Below are 9,604 nucleotides of genomic sequence, written 5' to 3'. Positions count from 1 at the left end.
AGAGATGAGGTTTCACCATGTTGACCAGGATGGTCTCGATCTCTTGACCTCGTGATCCACCCGCCTCGGCCTCCCAAAGTGCTGGGATTACAGACTTGAGCCACCGTGCCCGGCCCCATTTTTATTCTTAATTCATGAAGGTATCTTTTTCTTCTCTTCTTTTCTGAGTTCCCCCAGCTATGTGTCACCAGGTCCTATTGTCTCTAATCATCCCTTCCCAATTTCTTGCATTTGTACCTTGTATTTTTCATTTACAGAGGCAATTCCTTCATTATGCCTTCTTGAAAATTCCTGCCATAATGTTAGAACAAATTTCTCAAATTCTCCATGACAACATTTTTATGGTGTGTGTTCTTCAACAATTGGTACATTTTACTACTCCTTTGCAGTCTTTTCCTTTACTACTTTTGTATTAACAAAGTGTCCATTCTTTTTTCAGTTACTCATATATAACTGAGTTAAATTTTCTCATCTAGATTCTTCAGAAAAGGAGAGGAAAATAGCATCTAGGGTTTTCAAAGGGTTTCTCTTCACTGCTGCTACAGAGATAGACTGTTTTCTACAAATATCACTCCTCTAATTTTTGTGTATCCTTCCATTACTTCCTGCAAGACACATCCAAGTGGGCTTCTTTCATTAGCCACACTGAGTGTTGCAAATTCCAGTTCCTACACTGATCGGTGCAAACAAGAAATACAGGTTTCATAAGTTACAGTAAGAAACTGACCTTCGGGAATTGTATTTCTGTTGGTCTCCTGAGATCAGCCGTAACTGAGTCCTCTACACTTGTCATGTTTCTTTCTTTCCTCCTTTTGCAGCTATACCCCAACTCCAGTTCCTGAATCCACTGTCGTAACCAATGGAAATCGATTTTGTTCTTCTGAGTCAAAGTCTCGCTTTCCAAAAGATGTTTTTTGTTTGGTTTTCTGGTTCATTCTCAAATTAGGTGTCATTTGGCCCACTCTCTGACCTTCCTTCTTTCTGTTCTGAGACTTCTGGTTGATCTCAGCAGTTCTGGGATCTTATATTCAAATTTTGGAAACCACAGATTATCTATCTTTAGGTTTTACTGAAAAAAAATTTGTGAACTTTCTTTTTTTCTTTTGATTCTTTCCTTGTTCCTTTGGTACATTCTTTGGAAGGAAAGAAGGAAAACTGCTAATTTTTGCCACCCTCTTCATAATAGATTCAGTTCACGTATTCAGCGGTGCTACTCGTATGTATCTTATAGTGTACATATAATTTTTCGGAAGTGTCTGCAACCTCAGAAACATTTATTATTCTCTATTTTTCTCACTTTGAATAAAAGAAGATGCTTATTTTTTAAAGTTAAGGCTCCAAAATTTTCACTTGCCTAAAAAATATCCATTGTGTTCTGTTACTACAACAAATGTGACTCTTAACTAGCCCTTCAATTTTCCTCTTTTCTTCAACAGCTCATATAAGAACTGGTTATAGCAGAGGTTCATAATCTATCTTCCTTTATTCCTAATGTTTTTAATACCTATAATTTAATTATTAAATATTTCTTCTTTAAGCTTGAAATTGATCATGATCATCATTATTACTAGAACATCTTTCTTAGTGATAAAGCTTTTCTATTGTATCACTGGACTCTTAAGTCTCACAAGGGCACGGTTAGCAATTTTCTTAACTGTGATATCCCTGGGGCCTAACATATTGCCTGCCTACAGGGAGTGCTCATTGAATATGTGTCCAATAAATAGAGCAATTAGATTTCCTTTGCTAACCAATATCTGGCACTCATGCAGTATCAGTTTAAAGACAGCATTTTGAATCTTTCTTATTTTAGAAAAATTTCAGCATAAGAATTTGTTTTGAACTAAACAAATGCAAAGGGTCAGTGTTTCATATTAAGTTTTTATTTTATTAATTAATTAATTTTCCCGTGATGTAATGCATAACACAGTACAACAGTAATAGACATGTAGAAGGGGAAAGAAATATAAAAGGGAGGGAGAATGCTGTAGCAAAGGCAGCAGAGAACTTTTCTCTCAGCCTCAGAATCTAAACTGAAATGCAAGTCCTTCAGCAGGAGAGTTCAATGCCATTCCATTGCTTATCATCCTGTTCTAGTCTTTGGTGGGCCAAGTGGTAGGGGATGTAAGCTGGAGGGAGGAGTTAGAAGTTTGCTTGCTCTACTTTAAACGTCACCCCTTTCCTTTGCTTTGCTTTAAGGTATTAGAGTTTGCATATTTGTCTTTGCCATTTTAGAACAATAAAATGAGACTATAAGCTATTGCTTTGCAGTTTCATAATTAAATGTAGGAGGAAAATAGTAAAAACTTTCAAAGGTAAATTAATAAGGAAGGGATGATAAATATTCTAAACAGAAATGAGAAAATAGAGATGTAATTAATTCTTGGTAGCCATCCCCTGCCCAAGTAGCCTCTGGCATTTGCAAAATTTATTGTTCACCTCTGTAACATAGGCACCATTGAGAAGACTTAGGGAGCTGAATGAATAGTAGGTCTTTGCCAACCTTTTCTTTCTATGAGTGGGTGAATTCGCATGGGATACCTTTGGATCTCTGGAGACAGTAACACATGCCTTTTAAAAGGGAGGCGTATTTGAATAACTAGATGTTTGTTCCCTAAATAAGGAGATGCTTCTCTATTTCAGATCATTAGGTAGATGTTGAACCAAATGTTTTCATTAGCAGATATACACAACAGAATAGATTCTAGCAAGTTGATAATGTCCAGTCTATCAAGTAATACTTTATCTCCTACGTTGTTTTTTCCTTCATGTGACTGTACATAGGAAAATCTAGAGGTTTTCATCAATATTTAGGTATGGCCTATTGCATTGAAAATGTTTTTCTACATTGCGTTTACAGTCAAGAGAGTACTTTTTAAAATATGAGAACATTTGTTATATAAGACACACTTATGTAAAGTGAAATGCCTACTTTATTTATTCTAAAGTCTATGATCCTTTAGGCTTTTTTTAAAAAAATGAATCCACCAACTGAAAGATTACTTCATTTTATTTTTAAAGCAACACCACCAACCAACCAAACAAAATCAGAATCTCTTTCCCTTGTAGGAATGTCTGGGAGTAATTAGCTCACTTCATGTGCTATGTTATTTGAGGAGAGTTTTACTAGACTTTTTTTTCTAGTCATATTTTTTAGACACATAATCTACTTACTCCCTGTCTATACCAATTACGACGTGAAAATTATAAAATAAAATTATGGCTCAATCAGTTAATAACGTCCCAGTGTTTTTATATTTACTGAATATGTGTTAATTCACCCTCTCTATCTCGCGCGTGTACCTGCCCTCAGTACAGTATCTATTTGCATGCGCCTCTTTGTAGTTTGCGAATATACAGGATCTATTTAGAGTCTAATATAACAAACGAAAATCCACAATAGGAAAGCGGGACCAACCCTAGGAAATGCAGGAGGAAATAAAAAGCTCTGTGATATAGAGATCCAGAGATCTTTAGATCCCTAGGTTTTTAGGATGTAGAGAAAAGGGAGGAAGGAAACCAAGACAGAAGGTAATGGACTGTCAGTCACTATGCCCTTCACACTTACAACCTTCCTAGATCACTGAGGACACAGTCTGAGACAATTGGGTCAAAACGATATATGTATATATTTCTTTTTTTTACCTCGTTAGCTGGCCACCCCTGCCCAGGCAACAGCTCCTAGGGGCAGGCGATGGTTGCCGGCATTGAGCTCCCTGCTGGCGCCTTCTGGTGGGACAGCCGGTGCCAAAGAGAGCCCAGGGAAACAAACAGCAATGGGGGACCATACAGATGCCATGGATGCACATGTAGGATCATAATCTGTCCAGAAAGGGGAGAGAAGGAGGGCGACAGGCTAAGGATTCGGGTCCAGGAGCCGCCGCAGTGGAGCGGGCGGCGGGGTGCGCGCACAGGTGCCACAGGCCGGTGGCGCCTAGAGCTGTAGCCGCTGCCTCCCGGACTCAGCACTTGCACCCGCGCAGTGAAGCCGCGGCTGCTGCCAAGCTTGGGTAACCCCCAGCCTGAGCCACGAAAGGAAGAGCCCAAGGAAAGGGCGCGAAGGGGGAAGGAAGATGGGGTAGAAGGAGGGCGGAGGAGAGACCCATCGCCTCATCTTCGATTTCCCCTCCCCGAGCTCATCTTGTGGGGACCTTTCTGGGCTCCTGTGCGCCTCCCTACCCACCGCCTTAACTCTAGACAAGCGTCTCCCCCTCTCCCCTTGCTCACCCCCCACCCTCCCTGCTCTTCCGTCCCTCCCTACCGCGTGCCTCCTCCCCTCCCCCTCGCCTCCCTCCCCTCCAGCAGCAGTAGCTGTAGCAGCTTCAGCGAAGCCGGAGATGGGCAGAGAGCGCGCGCGGCGCAGCAGCTCCAGATTCACTGCTCTCTCCTGCAGCTCCCGGCGCCCCCGCCGCTGTCGCCGCCTCGGTGTCCCCCGGCTCCAGTCCCGCTCTTAGGACAGCGCCGCCACCGCCGCCTGGCCCTGCCTGCCTCCTGCTCCGCGCAGCCCTCGCGCGCTCCCCGGATGGCGCTTTACCCTTAGGACCGGTGAGTAGGCGGGAGAGTGCAGGGGGTCGGGCGTCAAAGCTTGGCGCGGAGAGAACCTCTTTTGATTTGGGAGGCACCCCAAACCACCTGCTGTGAATCCCCATCCCCCGGGCAGAGGGTCTAGGGAGGGTGCTGCTCCGTGGTCCCCAAGGGGATATTTGATTTCAACTCCACCTGCTGGCAACCTGAACCCCTCTCCCTCTCAGCTGCCTGGAGCTCGCAGTCCTGCCTCACCTTCCAGCCCCCAGGCTCCCACACTAGCAGCAGTAGATGGCCCCGACCCTCTGGTCACTCCAAACAGGGTCATCTCTACCCTTACCGTCCCTGCGTTTCCCCCCATGCCAGTGCACAAACGCCCCCATCTGCCACCCTTCACCGGATCTCGCGCTGACAAAGCCTTCCCCACAAAGTCCGCCCTGACCCACCTTCCCTCCTTTCCCAAAGCCAGGCTCTCTAGCCCCACTGTCCCGTCGTATTCCTTCCCAGTGAATTCTGACCTCATTCCCTCGACACAATGGTGCCTTTCCAGATTTTCTGACAGTCACCTCAGGAAATTGACACAGACACGCTGTGATCCTGGCTTCTTACAATTACTTTGTGTGTTCTCAGCACCTGGGCTGTTCACGGTATGATTAAGCATGAAAAAATAAAGACCAAAAAGCAAACCCTTGGGAACCAAACTTTTGTTATTGTTGTTTTAAAGCGCAGAACTATTTGCATTGCTTAGGTTTGTTCTGTTCATTGAGAGGCGTCTTAGCTGAGTACAGGAAACACACCTATTTTACCTGTTCCTGCGGAATTTATCTTACCTGCAGGTTAAGAACGGAGGACCTGCCTGGGTAGTGAATCTCTTTCAGCAACAACACTATCAAAAGCTCAGCAACTCTTGAGGATAAGAAGCTTTTTCTTGAAGGAGATGAGAGTAGCACCAAACTTACCCTTTAAAATCTTCTTTGAAATTGCAAGAAGCCAAAGCTCTTATTTTTCTTTAGGTGTAATGGCTAAGAGAGGGATATAGGAGGATTAGAAAACGTTGTACCAAGAAGCCCCTGCGCTACCTGGGTGCTTCCGGAGTTGTGCAGTATCTTAGCACCAGACGCTATTTCTGTTCGGTATTTCTGCAGAAGTTTTCTTAGGGCAGTAGCCATTTCTTCTGAAACCATGTTTACCATTTTATTATTTTTAGTTGGAGTGAGAGAAAATAGAGTTGTGTTCGATGAATGAATATGAACAAGGGGGATGGAGGAATAAGTGAACATTGGGAGAGAGCATTTCAATAATAAAGTGTGTACTCTCAATTTCCCATGTGTGGAAATATTAAAAACAAAACTACCCCACACAGTTTATGGTTTAATTTTTTAGAGAGATGATGAAAATGCATTCATTTCAACATGGCATTTTACTACATGGAACCCTTGGTCATAGTGCTTGTGTTCTAAGCAATATGGATAAGAATATCCAGAAATAAATGTTAGAAACTTTAAAAGATGCTCCATTTAGGAATGTAGTGTGTTGATATAAATTTTCTGGTATTATTATTGCTCTAATTTGAGGGGTATATGAATTAAAGTGTCATTCTTGCTCTTGCAGTTGGTGGAGAGAGATGTACTCTTCTTCACCTTAAAGGAGCAAGTCTCAGGCTACACAAGAAATAGGAAGGGAAAGTTGAGCTATTATCTAGGGAATTTGTCAGTGAATATTGCCTTTATTGCCTTAAAATCTTACCTTCCCCAGTGTCAGGAATTTTTGTTGGTTTCTTTTAATTCAAACCGTATCTGAGCTTTTATTTCCCTTTTGTGTGGACACAGGCAGAAATACACTGAGCAAGTCCACTGAGAAGGGGTGGTTTTAAGTAAATGTGGATAGCTACATTAAAAGTCAAGATGGGCTATGAATACTGACTTTATTGTTGGTTTTCTAAATTTGAAAATTTTAGTTGGTTAAATTTAGGACTTGACTAAGAACATTCAAAACTGTATTTAAACATGAAGTTACTGCAAATATTCATATGTGGCCATGACGTGAGGATGGTAGATAAGTCAGGAGCTGAACCAAAAGGTTATTTGATTGTTTCCCTACATATGTTTAACACTTGGGTAACAGTGGGGTGATTACTAGGTACATTATGTCCAACAGTAATTAATCTGTATTGGAGCTGATACATCCTAAATTAAAAGCAAGGAGTTATACTGACTTTGATCATTATTGTCCATAATTATGTTAATGATAAATTAAAGTCAATGTATTCTAACATAATTCCAATTAACATGAAAATATTAACAAGGTCTCATAATTATCTATGATAATGCAAATAACTAGTCTGCCAAAAATTATGGCAGGAATTTCTATAAGGAATTATTGGTGAGCTGAAAGTCAAGAATATCTGTCGGGATTTAATGTCATTGTCACTGGTAAGAAAGGCTAAACAGTTAAATATAATACATGGGGAGATAAGGCACACCAATACTGGAATGGCATATCTTTGAGTACCATTGAACTGTATCTTATAATGCTCATAATTATATGCCACCTAGAGGATGATGGGTTTAAATTAAATATTTGCAATGTTAAACATAAATTAAACATTATAAAGAAAAATGTAAAATTACGGAAATTATTTAGATTAGTTCATCAACAAGTTGCCATTAGTTGACTGTTACTTGTGAAACCATGTTTTACCTTGTGAGTGATGAAAAGAATGGCTGAGGAAGAGAAAGCTGCAGGATGGAAGAGATAGAGGGAAAGGCTTCAGACTCATGGATACTGGCTTAAATTCTTTAATCAAGTTAAGGTAAATAAATACAAGTTCTATTATTTTGGCATTGGGAAAAACAACTGTTTTCCCACTTGAATTTTAGGAAATAGTTCCTTAATTATAGCAATAAAAATACAAGTTTTTAAAAGTAAAGTATTTTATTGATTTTATTTAGTAAAATCTGAGCATCTCAGGGAAACTATTTTGTGTAATCTAATTGATGAATTGAACAAAATAAAATTCTACACAAAGTTACAAAATAAAAATACCTTGAATAAAAAAGCACACATACTCACACCTCACACATACCTAAAATTAAATTATTAGATAAAGAGCTAAACAATTTAGTGTCTTATGAAGGCAACAAGGTTCAGTCAAGTAATAACCACATACAATATTTTTATGCTTTAATATGTATTTCTTATATTTTCTTTTTCATGGTGGTGGATATATTATTACATTTTATAAATATTTGCATTTTATTGATAAATTCCTGTCTCTGTATTATAAAATACAAATTTTATAAATTCAAATAACCCCCCAAATAACACTTGTAAGTATCAAATTATTGCATAAATGTTCATAATTTTGCTTTCTATCTTGCATTAAGGAAGGAGTATTTAGCAAAATGCATTCTCAAAGAGCAACTATGTAAAATGAACATTTCGAAACAAGCATAATTCATCCAAAGTTTTACAACAATACTATAAAGTGCTACTTTCATAAATAAACTCTAATGTATGATTAAAATTCCTAAGAGAAACATTTAAATTCTGTGATTTTTACCCGTAACTGAATGTGTAAAATACAATTGTATTCATTTAGCTGCAAATGGAATGCTTGGCATTCTTAATAGAAGGATGCACAGAATTCAGATGTTGATTAGACATATAGAGAGCATTCCATTTCTATAACTTTACTAATGACTTGCTCAAGGTTTCAAAGTAGTTAATAGAAACAGAATTCAAATCCTAGTCTCCTGACTCCATGCTGTATTTGTCCTTCTATAAAATAAAAACCATTTTCCACTTCTTTTATTTTAAGATGTTAATAAAGAAGTCAGTTTTAATGTTAAAAAAATCTCAAAATAAAATAAAAGATCTGTGCTTCTTCAAGGATCATCTCAATGCTTAGCCTTCCAACACACCACAGTTGAAGGTAACCAGTCAACCAGACTTTTCCATTTACTCCTACCTTCAGGTTAAAGTTTGGGAAATATTTAAAAATTTAACTGCAACTAGCCCAGCTAAAACTCTTTTAACATTTTTGCACAATTTTTATTATACTTTTCTCACTTATGCAGTGTAAGGTTTTTTAAGTTAATAGCGTGCCATGGATATTTCCATATAAACTTTTGTAGACAATTGACTGAAAAGTATTCCTAAAAAACAGATTTTAGTTTCTGTAAACAAAATACACTTGTAATTTCATCTCCATGCTGATAATATTTATGTCATCACAGAGTAAGTGTTGTATTCACATGTTTTTTTTTTAATTTTTACATCCATAGACTGTGAATAGCTCAGGTCGTCAGGGAAGGTCAATTTGTTTCACAAAGTTCCAAGCTAAGACATGAAAATCCTGGCAATTTTAGCTTTCTCTTCACTGATAGCCAGAGGGATCAATGAAAGTGAATGACTAAATCAATGGGAAACTGTCATCATTACTGTGTAAAAAAATAAGCTCTCAAATGTATTCTTGGTGATGATGGCTCATGACCATCATTTCATCTAAGAAGAATAACATGGTGACATATTTTGACATCTCAATTACATTTTCTGAAACAACACTGCATTATCCAAATGTGCCTGAGTTGATGTAAGCTAGGGGAATTTGTGGTCTTGTACTGGTGGGTGGCCGGTTCAAAAGCTGAGGTGTTGATCTTAGGCACTGGTCTTCTTACAATACATTAAATGCAGATTTGGCTGAAAGGAAAACTACATCTCTAAGGCTCCTATGACATAGTTTCTTTGGAGTGTAATTCAGCCTCCCTTTATTGAGGGCCTATGGGGCAAGAACTGAAGTGATGATAGCAGGCACAAGAATAAATATGATTTAAACTTTGACCTCAAGCAGCTTAGAGTTTAACTGGAGAAACCAGTAAGAACAAATAGAAAGATGCAATGAGATACCAATTGCTTTAACCTAGGGATGGCACCTTGTTATTGAACAAGGGTGTCCAGGAAAAACTCAAAAAGACCAAAAACGAGTAAAAATCTGTCTTATGTAACATGGATCTGGACATGCTGTGGCTAAGGCTTGACAACAAAAATCATTTAGTTCCTTTTAAAAAGCAAGTTTTCA

General features: G+C 38.9%; 1 protein-coding gene across 1 annotated transcript in view; it reads left to right on the top strand.

Moving 5' to 3' along the window:
• The first annotated feature begins 4,504 nt into the window (after positions 1-4,504).
• The window catches only part of FUT9 (fucosyltransferase 9), a 196,319-nt gene continuing 191,219 nt past the window's right edge, over positions 4,505-9,604 (top strand). Inside the window, exon 1 of the mRNA XM_012444289.2 lies at positions 4,505-4,545. The gene's annotated coding sequence lies outside the window, so the exon portion shown is untranslated. The remainder of the gene's footprint in view (positions 4,546-9,604) is intronic.

Source organism: Aotus nancymaae, unplaced genomic scaffold (genome assembly GCF_030222135.1).
Source record: "Aotus nancymaae isolate 86718 unplaced genomic scaffold, 86718_ANA_hifiasm-v0.15.2.pri h1tg000040l, whole genome shotgun sequence".
Lineage (NCBI taxonomy): Eukaryota > Metazoa > Chordata > Mammalia > Primates > Aotidae > Aotus > Aotus nancymaae.
This window is presented reverse-complemented; position numbering and strand designations above follow the sequence as displayed.